At 40.7% G+C, this 17,956-nt stretch overlaps 1 protein-coding gene across 6 annotated transcripts in view; it reads left to right on the top strand.

Moving 5' to 3' along the window:
- Positions 1 to 17,956, top strand: part of smap1 (small ArfGAP 1) — a 102,172-nt gene that overhangs the window by 74,933 nt on the left and 9,283 nt on the right. The gene's annotated exons all lie outside the window — the stretch shown is intronic.

The following is a 17,956-nucleotide window of genomic DNA, read 5'->3' as shown; positions in this document are numbered from 1 at the left end:
AAAGCCAACATTCTAAATAATGATCCCAAGTTTTACTCTTTGAATTTAATTTCTCAAAGAGCACCCCACCCTGCAATTATTGATGGAGTTAGTTATGAAATGAGAAGGGCTCCCTTCATCAGATAAGAACAAGAAAGCAAAATCCCTTTGTGAAACCAAGCTCTTGTAAATACCTTCAAACATTTTTTTCTAGCTATGTATTTATTTATAGTGATTTTGACTTGTTATTCTTAGGATAGCTGCATGAAGTGGCTGATGCAATAAAATGTCAAAGACTTTTCTTAATGTTACCATGTTTATAATTAACTCATGCATAACTTGGCATTCAATTTCAGAGAGTGTTGTGCTAACATTTTCAAAAGCTAGAACTAATCAAAATTGTATCATTCTGCAACCATTATTTTACAACCTGGAATCCAAATGAAAGCATTTACCTTGAGACCTAAACTTAAGAACACGTCATCCAATTAATGACAGTATACTTTAGACACCAGTCTATATATATAAAAGAGTGATGGAATCCTGGCGACCGACAAAACAACAAAACTAAAGGCCCCCCAACTTCGAAATTTGGCAATACAACCCATCATCCACACCTCTAGGTTGATACAACAAAAAGAAAAGAAAAATAAACTCCTAATTAGAGGGAGACAAATAATTGTTTTTATCCAATTGCTGCCAGTTAGAAAGCTAAGCTCCGTCCACTTGGTCTCCTAGCAACCCACTCAACCCAGGGGACAGGCAGAATTAGGCCTCACTTAGACCTGATCCACACTGCCTATAAAATACAGATTTTCAGATTTGAACTGGTTTATATGGCAGTGTAGACTCAAGGCCCTTCCACACAGCTAGATAACCCATTTATAACCTTATATTATCTGCTTTGAACTGGATTATCTTGACTCCACACTGCCATATAATCCACTTCAGTGTGCATTTTATATAGCTGTGTAGAAGGGACCTCATATAATCCAGTCCTAAGCAGATAATATAAGATTATAAATATACAGTAGTGTCTCACTTATCCAACATAAACAGGCCGGCAGAACGTTGGATAAGTGAATATGTTGGATAATTACAAGGGATTCAGGAAAAGCCGATTAAACATCAAATTAGGTAATCATTATACAAATTAAGCACGAAAACATCATGTTATACAACAAATTTGAGAGAAAAAGTAGTTCCATGCGCAGTAATTCTGTGTAGTAATTACTATATTTATAAATTTAGCACCAAAATATCGCAATGAATTTAAAACACTGACTACAAAAACATTGACTACTAAAAGGCAGACTGCGTTGGATAATCCAGAACATTGGATAAGCGAATGTTGGATAAGTGTGATTCTACTGTAATATGAAATAATCATTGTGGTAGAATAATACAGAACAATATAATCTCTAAAACCAGGACAGTAAATAAAGAGCAACGCTCTGAAAGCAGGAAATTGGAAATTCCACAAAGGAAACAGTCAGGACCAGCTAACACCTCCCAAGAAAGGATTCTTCCACAAAGGAAGCTGAGAACGGAGTGAAGCAGTGTGTATTACCAAAGTCATTATTATCATTATTATTATTATTATTATTATTATTATTATTATTATTATTATTATTATTATTATTATTATGTTGCTGTGAACCATGAAAATGAATACCATCTGGCTCCAAGTATTCAAAAATACTAAAATCAGAATATATAAAAATTACTGTGGTATAATGAAACACAACAATACAATCTCTAAAATCAGAACACTAAATAAAGAACAACACTCTGAAAACAGGGGAATTCCATACAGGAAACAATCAGGGCCAGCTAACACCTTCCAACAAAGTATTCCCATCACCAAAGTCTGGCAAATCCTCTGTTTTCTCAGGGCCACAGACAGTAGAAGCACATAAAATATCGCAAACAACGCCACTCTGAAAACAAGGGAATTCCAGACAGGAAACAATCAGGGCCAGCTAACACCTCCCAACAAAAAATTCACTCAGGGACAAAGAAGCCAGTCTTTAAGGCTGCAAGGCCATTACATGCTAATCATTTTGCCTAATTCCAGCATTCATACTTGCCTCCAACAGACAAAAAAAACCAATCAGAAATATTCTATATTCACAAGCTTTAGGAAATAAAATCCCCTGATGGCTCAGTGTGTTAAAGCTCTAAGCTGCTGAACTTCTGGACCGAAAGGTCGCAGTTTGAATTGGGGAGTGGAGAGAGCCCCCACTGTTAGCCCCAGCTTCTGCCAACCCTAAAGTTCAAAAACATGCAAATGAGAGTACATGAATAGGTACTGCTCCAGCGGGAAGGTAACACCGCTCCATGCAGTCATCCCACATGACCTTGGAGGAGTCTACGGACAACGCCGGCTCTTTGGCTTAGAAATGGAGATAAGCACCAACCCCCCAGAGTCAGACACAACTGGACTTAATGTCAGGGGAAAACCTTTACCCTTTACCTTAAATACCACCAATTCCTCAATACTTTATTTCCCATACCACCATACTTCGCCACAGCAACGTGTGGCCGGGCTCAGCTAGTACTTTATATATCGAAGGAGCCCCGGTGGCAAAGTGCGTTAAAGCACTGAGCTGCAGACTGAAAGGTCCCAGGTTCAAGCCCCGGGAGCGGCAGGAGCGGCCGCTGTTAGCTCCAGCTCCTGCCAACCTAGCAGTTCGAAAACATGCCAATGTGAGTAGATCAATAGGTACCGCTCCGGCGGGAAGGTGACGGCGCTCCATGCAGTCATGCCAGCCACATGACCTTGGAGGTGTCTACGGACAACGCCGGTTCTTCGGCTTAGAAATGGAGATGAGCACCACACCCCAGAGTCAGACATGACTGGACTTAACGTCAGGGGAATTTACCTTTTTTACTTTATATATCAGGCATGGGCAAACTTGGGCCGTCTGGGTGTTTTGGACTTCAACTCCCACCATTCTTAACACCCGGAAGTTGAAGTCCACAGGGGCACAGACAGCAAAACAAACACCACAGGGGCGTTAACCCTTCCCTATGCTATCTAAAACGTGTGTGTGTGGCTCGAGTTACACTTAAAGAATGTAGAATTTCCAACTTTATTTATTTAGTGTCAAAAGCATTGCACAACAAACAAGTCTAAAAGTGATAAAATAAAGGAATCACAAACAGCTAAATAGTTTTAGACTAAAAGCGGGCAACAGCGACCGCATTGTCCGTAGCTTTAAACAACAACTCCTCCGTACATGAGGCAGGGCATTGTGGGCAAGCATACATATGCTGAGTTGTTTGTTCTGCTCCACAGTCACCTAAGGTGGAGGATTCCTCCAGGTAGTGCCATCTTGCCAGGTTGTCTTTTGATCTGCCCACTCCGCTTCTGAGTCTGTTTAGGGATGTCCAAGTTGCCCATTCTTGGTTTGCCTCTGGAGGAAGACCCTCATGGGGGGCCATCCAGTTGGAGTTGCCTGGTTTAGCTTCCAGAGGCACACCCTTGCTGTTGCTGGGGGAACATCAAGAGGAGTGGTGGTTCTCATGAAGCCCTTCCTTGATTTGAGTCTTAATAATTTCCAACTTACAAACACAGTCATCTTAAGAACAAACCTACAGAAACTATCTTGTTTATAACTTGAGGACTGCCTGTACTGGTATACAAAGCATACTGTTTTGAATTAGATTTACACATTTTTAAGTTTAAGTATTCAAGCTTTACATAGCAGTACTTTATATGTACTGGTATATAAAGTGTACTGGTATATAAAGTACATCTACTGTCATGAATTGGATGACATGTTCCTAGGTTTAATGTTGTCTTTCACTACACCAAGGTTTTCATTAAGCATTGCAACTGAAATATTTGGCATTTGTTTACATCAGGGGTCCTCAAACTTTTTAAGCCGAGGGCCAGTCCACAGTCCTTCAGACTGTTGAGGGGCCGGATTACCATTTGAAAGAAAATACAAACAAATTTCGATGCACACTGCATATGTCTTATTTATAGTGCAAAAACAACAAGAACAATGAAAGAACAATACAATATTTAAAAATAAAAACAATTTTAACCAACATACATTTATCAGGATTTCAATGGGAAGTGTGGTCCTGCTTCTGGCCAATGAGATAGTCAAGTTAATTAGGGTTGTTGTTGTTGTTGTTGTGTGCCTTCAAGTCATTTCAGACTTTGGGTGAGCCTAAGTCTAAAATTTATTTATTTATTATTTACTGCATTTATTTACTACATTTGTATCACACCCTTCTCACCTCAAAGGGGACTCAGAATGGCTTACAAATTATATGTACATACAATATATTATATTATAAGCATAGAACAATATTAGCATTATATATTACTATATTGAACTATACCACTATACTGTAATATTATTAGTAATACTAGCTGTGCCTGGCCACGTGTTACTGTGGCAAAGTATGGTGGTATGGGAAATAAAGTATTGAGGAATTGGTGGTAGTTAAGGTAAAGGGTAAAGGTTTTCCTCTGACATTAAGTCCATTATAAATGGGTTATATAGCTGTGTGGAAGGGCCTTGAGTCTACACTGCCATATAATCCAGTTAAAATCTGATAATCTGTTTTTTATAGGCAGTGTGGAAGAGGCCTAAGTGAGGGCTAACTCTGCCTGTCCCCTGGGCTGAGTGGGTTGCTAGGAGACCAAGTGGGCAGAGCTTAGCCTTCTAACTGGCAGCAATTGGATAACAACAATTATTCCTCTCCCTCTAATTCGGACTTTATTTTTCTTTTCTTTTTGTTGTATGAACGTAGAGGCATGCATGAGGGGTTGTGCTGCCAAGTTTAGTGTTTCTGGGATGTGTAGTTTTGTTGTTTTGTCCTAGGCCGAAATTTCATTACCCTTTTATATATATAGATGTAGAATATATAATTAATGTTATTATATGGTATTATTATTAGTGTTATATTGTATTACATTATAATATTATTATCAATATTATATGTATATACAATATATTATATTATAAAACTGAGGGCGGGGGCCAGGTAAATGACCTCGGAGGGCCGCATCCGGCCCCCGGGCCTTAGTTCGGGGACCCCTGGTTTACATCCTCCAACAAATCCATTATTTGTGGGAAATGTCATGCATAGACTGAAATGATTTCTAATTGACTTGCTCCATCCCCGTGTAACAGCTGTTACTGGCCATGACATGGGTCTTACTTGTTTCTCATTGCTTACTGTGATGTAAACCAGGATGATGGGCACCAAGGTAAGAGGAGGGGGAAAGGACACCAGTTTAATCTTTCCCCTCCCTTCCCAGTGCTCCCCATCATTCCAATTGACATCACGATGGAGAACCATGTTGCAGCCAGAGACCGCTATGACATGGGGATGGAAAGGAACTGCCATTTAGTGTCCCTGGGTTTCACGAGCTCAGGAAATTATTATTATTATTATTATTATTATTATTATTATTATTATTATTATTATTAAACTGCATTTCTATACCGCTTTTCTCACCCCTGGGGGGACTCAAAGCAGTTTACAACATAATAAATGGCAAAATTCAATGCCTTACATATATATAAAAATATATTACATATTTAAATCAAAAACATACAACTGTAGATTAAAACAATTACAACTATAAAAACATCGAACATAGACATATGTATGAAAAATATTACAGCAATTAACATAGATCCCTTCTCTTCCCCCACCACCATCCCCCTTCTTCCTCTCCATAGAGTTTCAACCTTTCTTTATATACCCCCCCTGCTCCCCCAGGGAACAAGATAGTGGAATGTGGGGTGGCAGTGGGGACAATTGTGGCTGCTTCTATTTTGATACCGACCCAACTGTCTCCACAAGCCCTACATTAGGGAAGGTCAAATTAGCACTTTCCCCTGGCATTTGGGAATATGGAGCAAGGTCATGTCAAAGTGAACTTGCTCCACGTGGATCAGCCTTCTGTGACATTTAATCTCCACAGGCCTGATCCACTTCTAGACCAACTTGAGCAGAGAATGTAGAATTGGCTCAGGGGAGTGTAACTATCCAAGCTCATCCAGTGGGTTTTCATGACTGAGCAGAACCATGCTGTCTCCTTGGAAATCAGAGAAGATAGAAGAAGAGATTGATCATATATGGAGAGGAAGATAAGAGGGAACAGACAACATCAGAAATTAAACTACCGTTCTTTTCTGGAAGAACCAGGTGTTTTGCATTAATTTCCTTGCGGAAGTGGGAGGTATCTAGTCTGTGATTTAATGTGGCAGAAAGAATTTCAGATGAGGTGAACAAATTAGTACCACAATGTATTGTTTGTGGAAACACTTCATATGTGTTGTATGTGAGGATTTTTGAATCCTCTCCAGTTTTGTCTGCTCAGCTTTGAAGACTCTAAAACAATTTTGTGTTTTGGTTTTATTTTCATCATTCTAATTGCGCAAATGCACATGAGGAGGACATTACTTTGTTGAATAAAGTTAATAGATGTAGAGTTCCTAATGCTTTTGGAATTGTTACACGGTGTTTTTATGGTAGTGACTCTAACATGAGAACTATTCCCAATAGAGCTCCTGTGAACATTTCTGTTTTTTCAATATACTCTGAGTTTTAAGACTTTAAGGCATTTGGGTAACAGACTTACATAAGGTAGATCTTTATTTCCTAAAGTACGAGGGCAATCCACAAAGTTAATTACGTTTTGGAATTAAAAATTAACAACGTATAGGAATAAATATTTATTATATACATTTGAAAGCCACACTGCAATAGTACTTTTAAATATAGTCCCCATTCAAAATTAGGCACGTTTCATAACTATTAGTGATTTTTGAAAGTTATTACCCTCAGCGCTTTCCCACCGCCGCCCTGAAGAGTGTGGAACCCCGCGCTATTGCAATGAGGAAGCTCAGCCAGCTGAAGAATGAATGCTAAAAGAAGGGAGGAGCAAGTCAGGACCCCGCTCTCTCTCTTCTTTTGCAAGATCGCAAGAGAGAATCAAAAGTTTCTGGCGTCCCTTTCCCTTCCCTTCCTGCCAGCTCTCTTGCCTCCCGAGAAGAAGCGGCCAGGATCGGCCAAGCAGTCTGGAGGAGATCAGCATTGCCTCCGGAGGAGAAGCTGCCAAGAAGCATGCCTAATTTTGAATGGGGACTATATTTAAAAGTACTATTGCAGTGTGGCTTTCAAATGTATATAATAAATATTTATTCCTATACGTTGTTAATTTTTAATTCCAAAACCTAATTAACTTTGTGGATAGCCCTCGTACTTCTAATCACACTCATGGGGAGGTGAGGGGAGAACAACCTTTGGAAATACAGTCATACCTGAGTTAATAAACATGTGACATGAAACCAACAGATAAGGTGAATCTTTTATGGGTAAACAAAAACATTTTGAACTTTTTAGAGGTAATTTGAAAATTCGTTCCAAAAAGATAATTTTTCTTTAATCAGTCTCCATGTTTTTTTATCATTTTCATGGGGCAGGGGAAGACATAAAGATCGATGGCTATAAAATGCTGGTCATAGCTGTTGAGACAAGCTCACCCGCTTCCCTGTTTTCTTTCTATTTTATTTTTCTTCTTGTTTCCTGTTTTTTTCTCTTGTACTTTTCACACATTTTCAGTTAAGTGGCTTCTGGACACAGCTGCTGTTTATCTTGCATGTTATAGGTAGGCACATACAGATACAATAGATTGGCTACTACAGTAAAATCCCACTCTTTTCCAGCTCTTTCCCTTCTTACAGACCTGCTTGTTTACTGCAGACATGCTGTTGCAACTAAATATCAAAAATTGTGTTTACCCGCCACTCCCACATTACTGTGTTTTCAATGTCCATGCAGTTAAAAAAATCTATCTAGGGCAGCGTTTCTTAATCTGTGAATCCCCAGGTGCTTTGACCTACAACACCCAGAAATCCTAGCTGGTTTACAAGCTCTTAGGATTTCTGGGAGGTGAAGGCCAAAAAATCTGGGGAAAGCAGGCAAGAGTGGAGAAAGAAGGAGGAGGAGCTCCTTTGATGTCTGTGGTGGAGTATCCTAAACGCTAATCAAGGTGGCAAATTGCAGCATTCACACGTACCTCAAGCAGACAAGGCTCTTTCCCCCACCCTGGATATTCCACAGATATATAAACATCACTTACTTAGTTTCCAACAAACCCCTCAACCTCTAAGGATGCCTGTCATAGATGTGGGTGAAATGTCAGGAGAGAATGCTTCTGGAACATGGCCATGCAGCCCAGAAGACTCACAACAACCCAATCTGGGGACCCACAGGATGAGAACCACTGATCTAGGGTCTTCCCTAACAATTTCATCCATGTATGAAGAATGATAACTTTTTCGATTTTCCCATTCTCCTCCTTATTATAGCATGTAGAAGTGGACAGCCCAACATTTACAGTAGCATATAATAATCTAGAATTTATATTGTGGAATTAAAACAACTGTCAAACAATAAACTTTGTAAACTTGGGGAAATAATACTCAGCATTTTAATTGGCTGTACAAGATACATAAATTCTTCATTATTGTTCCATGAGCAGAAGCTTACTGTCCCAAGCCTGGTTAATAGAGCACATTCAAAACATTACTTACATGCAACTTTGCCAGACTTGCTTCCAAGTGCATCTTTCTACAGCTACAGATTATTATTGAATTGGTATATTCAGGAGATCTTGTGAAAAGTTCAGTTAATGCACATAGCAGAGAAATACACCAGTGGGTCTAGAACTCCAGAGAAGTTGATTAACATAAATTTCAGTGAGCTAAAGTTATAGCTAAATAATTACAGATAAATCATTTTCTTTAAAGATGCTGGTAGATCTCAGGAGGTTTTGAGATGGCAGGCTGGGGTCCACCCAAATCTTCTCTGGATGGACCCCAATCATCGCAGAACATATTTAGGGAGCTTTAGGGAAAATGAGAAATTGGTTTTGCCAATGGTGACCATTCTTTTTGGCGGGCAACACAGTTGGATACATCTCAGTCGCCTTTATTCCTCCTTTTCCCAAAAGTAAGACGTGTATCTTCATATCTTTACCAAATTAAGGGGCTTTGCCAAAGGAAATGTGATTTTCTCTGCCAAGCATTGCAGGCTTTGCCAGCAGCTAAATTATGTACCACTGTGTACACTTTATTTCTCCTTTCTCCTAACTCAGCATCCTTTTTTATTACTGCTACAAATATTTGCCACTTCACTAGAATATATGGATAAATATAGGTGCCAATATGCCTTAAAGATTAAATGACTTGGGTTTTTCAAATTTGCAGATACATCTTTCACACGGTGCAAAAATAGAAACTTTCATTTTGTTGGAATGCCTTGCAACAACACATAATGTGGAAGCATTAACTTTTCTATCAGATTGAAAGGTCGAATTTGTAAAAAGCAGCAGAACCTGTTTTCCATTGGATGCATCATTTACCAGTTAGATCCCTCAGACTGAAACACTAATGAATATGGCTGGTTGCACATATTAAAGTAGCCCTCATAGTGTATTGGCATTAAAAATGGATAATCTCAACCTTTCCATGCAGGCCTTAGTAAATTGCCATGCTGTTCTCTTTCAGATTTATTGTAGGGTTGATAGAAGTTAAACAAGATACTTAACTGAAAACAAAGTTTATTTATTTATTATTTATTATTTAAACTTATATGCCGCCACTCCCCTAGGGCTCGGTGCGGCTTACAAGAAAGGCTAAAATCTAACAATTTAAAAACATCTTTAAAATATCTTTTTAAAAAATCTTTTTTTTAAAATAATTTTTATTGAATAATTTGCAGAAAGTGAGACATACAAGACAAGTTAAAAACGAGGAATTCCAGTGAGGATAAACAGTGTTGGGGGGGGGGGGGAGAGAAGAAGGAAAGAAAGAAAAGAAGAGGACAAAAACAAAAAAAAAAGAAAAAAAAAAGGAGGGGGGTCAAGGTTGGGGAAAGGAGGGGAAAGGAGGGGAGGGGAGGGGCTGTTACAGTACAAAACTTCCGTTCTTTCCTCTTATATCGGCGTTATGTTTTTAACTTTTAATTAGCTTTCTTTCAATGTCCCGGTTCGTTTCTGCGTATATCTCTGTTGAAAATACATATCCACTTTATCCCAGTTTGTCTTCTTTATTGGTTTTCCTCTAGTTTCTTTCAAATACCAGGTTAGTTTGTCCATATTCTTTATTTCGACTATCTTCTCCATCCATTGCTCTAGCTCTGGAATCTGTTCAGACTTCCATTGTTTTGCTAGAGTTATTCTGGCCGCTGTTGAAATATATATAAAAAGTTTGTCATCGTTTGTGCTCCACCCTATTGAGGTATCTACAATACCTAATAAGTATAATTCCGGTTTTATAAGAAATTTTTTATCCAATATTTTTTGAGACTCTTCATGAATTGTTCTCCAAAACTTTTGGACTTTTTCACAGGACCACCATTGATGGTAAAAAGAACCTTCATGTGTCTTACATTTCCAACATCTATTCCCATAGTTTTTGTACATCATTGCCAATTTTTTGGGAGTCATATACCACCTGTGAAAAATTTTAAGCCAGTTCTCCTTTAAGTCCCAAGCATATGTGTATTTTAATTTCTTATTCCAAATTAGTTCCCATTCATCAAATTTTATTGGGCGACCGATATTCCTTGCCCAGTTAATCATACATTGCTTAACTGATTCGGTTTCTGTGGACCATTCCAATAAAAGGTCATGGATCTTCGATATCTCATTCCTTCTAATTTGTAGTATTCTATCCTATCTTAAAAACACTCCCCCAGGGCTCGGAGTGGCTTACAAAAACAAGCTAAAATCTAAGCAATTTAAAAACAGCAATAACGGAGATAAAAAGCCTGCCGAAACAGGTGTGTCTTACATGCCCTGCGGAAGACTGATAAGTGCCACAAGGCACGAACTTCAGGCAGCAGTGTTCCAGAGTGATGGTACCACTGATGTAAAAGCTCTATGTCTAGTTGCTGTTAGACGCAAGGTCTTAAAACTGGGAACTTCCAATAGATCTTGGTCCTCAGAGCAGAGGGATCTCTGGGGTTGGTAGAGAGTGAGGCGGTCCCTCAGGTACATTGGCCCTAGACCATGTAAGGCCTTAAAGGTAAGCACCATCACTTTGAAAGTGATCCAGTGCTCAATTGGTAACCAGTGCCGCTGTAGTAAGATTGGTGTTATATGACATCTCATCGGGACTCCCGCAAGAAGTCGAGCAGCTGCATTTTGTATCAACTTGAGCTTCTGGATCACCGACAAAGGAAGGCCAATGTAGAGGGCGTTACAGTAGTCCAGTCTTGAGATGACCGTGGCCTGGATCACTGTAGCTAGGTCATCCCTTGACAGATAGGGGGCCAGCCGTCTAGCCTGCTGCAAGTGAAAGAAGGCAGTTCTACTAATGGTGGAGACCTGGGCTTCCATCGTCAGCAGAGGGTCCAAAAGGACTCCCAGACACTTTACCAATGATGACGGGCATAGCGCCTCGCCATCCAGGGTAGGCAACTGGATATCCCCACTGCTCAGTCGACCCAGCCATAGGATCTCCGTCTTTGCTGGATTCACCCTCAACCTGCTGGCACGCAGCCATCCAGTAACAGCCTCGAGGCATTGATGAAAGTTATCGGGTACAGAGTCTGGTCGGCCTTACATCTTCAACATAAGCTGAGTGTCATTAGCGTACTGGTAGCACCCGAGCCCAAAACCTCGAACCAGCTGAGCAAGTGGTCGCATATAGATGTTAAACAACAGAGGGGAGAGAATGGCCCCTTGAGGAACCCCACAAAGTAGAGGGGACCTGTCAGAGACCAGGCCTCCCCTCTCCACTCACTGTCCATGGTTGTGAAGAAAGGAGGCCAGCCAACTTAAAGCTGTCCCCCTGACTCCAACGACAGCAAGGCGGTGGGTCAAAAGATTATAATGGACTGTGTCAAATGCTGCAGTGAGGTCCAATAACACGAGCAGCACCGATCCGCCCTGATCAAGCTGGCATCGAAGATGTTCCGTGATGGAGACCAGTACAGTCCTGTCCCATGCCCCGCATGAAAGCCGGACTGGAAGGGATCTAATCCGGCTGTGTCGTCTAGGAACTGTTGCAACTGCTCCACTACTGCCCTCTCAATCACCTTGCCCAGGAACGAGAGGTTTGAAACTGGGCGATAGCTGGAGGGAACCGAATGATCTAAATCTGGTTTCTTCAGCAGGGGAGAGACCACCACCTCTTTTAAACCCTCTTGAAAGACTCCTTGCTCAAGGGAGCTGTTTATTATCTTCAACAGAGGGTCACGTAATCCCTCCAAGCAGGCTTTAACCAACCAAGAGGGACACGGATCGAGGGAGCAAGTGGTCGGTCTAGCTGCAGCTATGAATCTGTCATCTTATTAATCCTTAATTACAACATGAGCAGAATGTGATTTCATAGAAATTAGGTGGTAACAGCTAATCAGAAGACTAGCCAGTAAATGTCAGAGTCCACCTCAGAAGGGAAAAAGATCATTTATCCCACTAAGAAAAAATACCCTAACTAGACCAGGCTTTCTCCAGAAACAGTTTTGTACTTTGAAATCATTTGGTTAAAGCCTCTTTTGTAATTCTATGAAATCAGTGATGATGAGTTTAGAAAATTAAGCTTTAGATCAGTGGTTCCCAACCTTTGGGCCTCCAGGTATTTTGGACTTCAACTCCCAGATATCTCAGTCAGTGTTGTGACTGCGCCTTCGGGGATTATGGTTGATGGTGACGGAATTCGAAGAGGAAGGAAAAACCCTCGTGATGAGGGTTCACTGGAGGAGTTGTGCAGGAAGCGACTTAGAGAGCTATATGGGGGATCTTCTGAGGAAGATTCAGATGGGGAGATGGATGCTGAGGAACAGGTGGTGGCTGGGGAAGCGGGCACTGAATGGGCACAGCCACCAGAGATGTCTGGGGATTTGGGGCCTATGGATACTTCTGAACCTGGGGTTTCTGCAGGAGCTGATCCCAATTGGGATGCTTGGAGAAGGGAGGATGGTTCTTTAAGTGTTCATGGGGCTAAGTGTGGGCAGGATGATTGGGACTCCGACGAATTGCTAGGTACTCCAGATCCACGAGGTCTAGCTGTGTGGAGTTCAGACTCTGAGTAGATTTGGGACACCTGGTGTTTGGGTGTGAGTGTTTGGTCACCCAGGAGGAAGGGGAATAAAATGGGAATGTTTGGCCACTGCACTTTGCGTGTGGCAAGGTGTTGCTGAGGCGCTATTGGGATCTCTGTGTTTCCATGAAGACTGGACTTGGACTATGATTTGAATCTGCTGATATCACCTAGCTTGGCTCTCGCTGTGTCTTATCGTGGACCTGTTTTGGATGACTGCACCCTCTTCGGACTTTGGATTGAATTTGACCTGGCTTCTGTCTACTCCCTCTGACTGACGGCTACTCCCGGCTTCTGACTATTGGTTTGTCTTTCGGAATTTCTGCTGCCTCCTGACCTGACCTTGGATTCTTCTGATGACGGCTATTCATCATCCCTTTGAGGCTTTCGGCTTATCTGCACCGTGGAAGCAGCTTTATTGCTTTTCTAGTTTGTTTATTTTCCAGCAATTAACTCTATTTGTTTTCCAAAGCTGAATTGAAGCGTTATTTAGTTTTTTATTGAATGCCAGCATGGGAAATTAGCGTGGCTCGTTTTTGAGTTATTATTGTCCAATCTACTCTCGAAACACTGAAAAGTGAAGTGTTTCAAGGATATTTCCTGTGTTTATGTTATTTTCTGGCTTATCTTCGGAATAAACTCTGTTTTGTATGTTACTGGCGTCTGACTCTTGACAGTCAGTTTACCAGCTGTTAGGAACTGTGGAAGCTGAAGTCCAAAACACTTGGATGCCCAAAGGTTGGGAACCACTGCTTTAGTTGGTGACAATAAGTCTTCCACTGTAAAGTTGTTGTCAGAATAACTAGTACTCTGCCTTTTCTATGTTTTTTCTTTCCTGATTATGTAATATCATTGTGTTATGCACATGCCCACTATCAAGGAAGACATGGGGAAATGCAGGAGAGGATGACATCATAGCTTATGTGAGCCTCAATAGGCCTTGGGTGGATTTCCTGGGAGTTCCATTCCAACAACATTTGGAGTATTCCACCTCTACACTAAATTGTGGTTTCACATACCATATTTACTCGAGTCTAGGTTTTTGGTTTTTTTTACTAAATTACATTGCCAAAATTGAGGTACGCATTAGATTCGAGGATGTGTTAGAGTCATGCAATAAACCCACCTTCGTGAAAAGGCCTGTAGGAATGAGAGACCAGACAGGGAGGCAATGGGCAAACAGGCTGTTCCCGCTGGCCTCAGGGTTCTGTGGTGCCCGAAGCAGGAGGGGAAGCGTCTGGCTGGTGACCCAGTCATTCCTCCCTCTTAATCGCAGAGGGACCGGGGCCTTCAAGCTTCTGTGCCCAAAGGAGCAGAAGGCATTGCTTTCACTGCCTCCTTCTGGGCCAGGGCTCAGCTACAAATCTTGCTTCCTGGGCAGCCTTTGGGGTCTCCCTCTTCTCCACTCCCCTCTCTGAAACTCAGTTCTGCACTGGTCCCAACTGGCCTAAATCAGGAGTCCTTCTAAACCTCCCCCTCAGTTTGAAGACCTAGTGAATGAGGAGTGATAGGTTTGCCAGTTTTGGCCAACAGAGGGACATGGCGGTTATGATCCACCTAACAATAGTATTGTCTAGCCCACATTTCACCAGCATAGCTGCAAAAATATAATGGAGCCTTAGATCACTCACATGATTTAGCAGCTTGTAACTTTATCCAAAAAAAAGAATTAATTTTACCTGACTAATTTTTTTTTTTAGAAACTCATGTTGGATGTTAGTAATCACAGAATTTCTTTATAACTAAACCTAGACTGGCTATGTAATGATTTGTGCTAGGATCTTTTCTGGTATTGGTGTCAAGCTGACTGTTCAGTAGTTATTCCAAGTCCTCTTTCCCCTATTTTTGAAGATGGAGATAGACTCCTCCAGTTTTTTGGTACGTCTGTAGTTCTCTAAGAATTCTCAAAGATCATTGATACTGGCACTAGTTTTTATCAGCAAGTTCTTTTAGTACCTCTGATGCAGTTCATCTGGCCTTGAAGACGTGGATTCACATAACTTAGCTAGACATTCATTTAATGCCCCTTTATCTGTTCTGGGCTCCAACCCTCTTACTACCTTATCTGTTGTGTTCACCAGTGGTCAAAAGATATTTAGTATAATATCAAGTTGTGTTTTTTAAAAAATACATTACAACTGTACCCTCGGTTTGCTTCTGACATGATAAATAAATTCCAGGTAGAGCACTGCTTTTCTTTTGGAAAAAGATTTTTGGGGGGGGGGGGGGATAGCAGTACTGCCTTCTCTGTCCTTTATTAGCTAGCCCTGCATTTTCCTTGTGCTTTTTCTGGTTCTTCGCATAGCCAACTTGCTATGCTTTAAGATATTTATAACCTCAGTTGCCTGGACACAATTTGAACTTTAGTTTTTTCAACTTTCTCCTTACAGGTCCTAATTTGTATTCCTCTTTGATGATTTCTCTTCCATTTCTAGTGTGTACCTATTTTAAATCTCAACTGATCTGAAAGTTTGCTCTGGCTTTGTTTGGAGTCACAAATGCTTTCCCTTTGAGCATTTATGATTCTGGGATCTTATCCAATATTCCCTAAGCTGTTTGAATCAACTTTCTTAAAGTCCAGAATATGTATCTTACCACATTTCTCTTCCCCTTCCCTCTATATAATGCATTACAGAAAAACATGCTCACTCCAATCCATTGCTTCCACCCCGTTGACCAGTTTATTTCTGTTGGTTAAACTCAGATCCGAAATAGTTGATTCCTTTGTTGCCTCTGGCTTCTGGACATTGGGAATATCCACTAGGCATGGGAGTTGTTTGTTGAATCTTCCTTTCTTAAGAGGCTGACAAATATCAGGATGGTTGAAGTTTCCCATCACCATGTCTCTCTCGTTTTTGAATATTTGGTCATTGTTCTGTGAAGGCATCATCCAAGTCTTTGGTGATGTGGGGAAATATATTAAGACTCTCACAGCGATCTCAGTTGTTTCTCTCCCCTAGTTTTTACACAAATATTTTCAACATGGTTTTTCAATGCTTTTATTTGTATTTAATATTGTTGGTATTTCACTTTTGTTTCTTTTCAATACTAAGTACTCAAGAAGAGTCTTCCTTCCCATTGTTCCTGACGTGTTTTCCTATTTTATCATTGTAGTTAAAAATGCATCTTCTCTGAGACCCCTGCACTGGTGTATTGTGAAGAATTCTTTGTATGCCCTGTTTGTCTTATTTTGTTGCTTTTAACTATGTTAATTCTAAAGGAGAAAACATTTTTTTCTCATTATGGCTCATCAGGAATACCAAGCAGCTTGAATATTGTGTCCACAAAATAAGATTTGAGAAACAAGGGAGTATATTTCAATATTATTCTGGAGCTAGCTGGACTCATGTGATTTGCATTACAAGTGTAAAGATATGGCTCAATGTTACTAAGCATTGATATTATTTATAGTTAACAGCTGTAGCCACTTGTTCTCCCTCTTTTCATTGTGAAACAAAGCGAAATGCTCCAAAGGCCAATGGGAAGGTCTTATGAAAACTCTGAAGTTTTATTTTCCTCTGAACAATGAGGGCAAAGAGAGCTTGTAGTACTTTATTTAGAAAAACGGCTGCTGTTGTGGTGGTTATACTTAAAATGTGGAACGGTTAGGGCTTGAACAGCTGTGATGTATCTTCCTCCCACACCCACAAATTCCTTTTTATAGGGAGATGTTAATCTTCATGGGATAATACATTTTTAAATCATGGCACATTTACAGTTGCCATGGGAACTAGGACTTTGATTACCTGAATTCAAGATAGGTTCCCTGGCGTATTGCTGCAATAGTGCGCTTGCATTTACTTCCATAAGAAGAACGAAGTAAGCAAAACTGCACAAATACCCCTGTGACTTTTGGAATATGCAGTTCATGTGCTACTGAAAGACTTACTATTCATAGAGAAAGCTTCTCATTACGTTTTTCTCTGTACATGATAAAATTCTTCAAAGAGTCATATGTGTAGAGCAAGTGGGCTGTATATTTACCTCCTTTCTGAACATCTTGCTCTTTACATACTTGGTAGCTGTGTGTTTGATAGGGAGAAATTCTAAAAGCTTTTTTTGCAATAAGAGCAGTTGTTCAAACCAGATGTCAGCATTCCAGAAATTTATGCCAAACTACTCTTGTCTTGGAAATTCTTTGAAGCTACAAATTAAAAAAAAAAGTAGGTCTTCAAATACACTATATTTGAAGGAGCACTAATGTCCAAACCTAAATTTTGTCTTGCTTTATCTGCTGTGCTTAATGATCAACATCATCAGCGCAGTGTTTTGGATAGAGTTAGATTCGATTCAGTATTTGTGATGCCTGTTCAACCTTGTTGTTTCTGGTTTACGTTGGTTTTTTTCTTTTTCATATCTTCTCTTCCAGATAGGTTGATTTTTCTATTGTTGTTTAATATCACAACGTGTGAATGTTGGGGACAGTGACCAAGGGAGGGAAGTCACACTTGACCTCCATGAGGAGGAGGACACTCAAGCAGATCTGTCTGACAGTCGCAGCCTTGGAAGCCCCAGCAACTTCTCAGGCAGTGTTGCAACCTGGATGGAAGGGGGAAGGTGGCTGCCAGGCAAGAAGGGAGAGCAGGCAGGCAAGGAGGAGTCCGGGCAGCAGGGAGTGTCCAAGCTGTGGGTGCGTTTCTGGCTGGGTCGGGGCACCTCCCTTGAGCTGCATCTCCAGAAGAGTCCAATGGCAGACAACAGAAGAAGGGAGGCAAGACAGGCCAACCGCTTCCTGGGGCTGAACATGTCTTGTGCCATTCAGAGAAGGAGAGAGCAAGAGGGATGCCACTGAAGCCACGGAGCTTCATGAATTTAAAATTATTACAATAAAAAACATTAACAGGGCACTTTCTTAGATGGCATATTTCTTTCTGACCCTGTTATGGGGA

Source organism: Anolis carolinensis, chromosome 1 (genome assembly GCF_035594765.1).
Source record: "Anolis carolinensis isolate JA03-04 chromosome 1, rAnoCar3.1.pri, whole genome shotgun sequence".
NCBI classification, from domain to species: Eukaryota; Metazoa; Chordata; class Lepidosauria; order Squamata; family Dactyloidae; genus Anolis; species Anolis carolinensis.
Note: the sequence above shows the minus strand (reverse complement) of the source record. Positions and strands in the feature narration are given on the sequence as shown.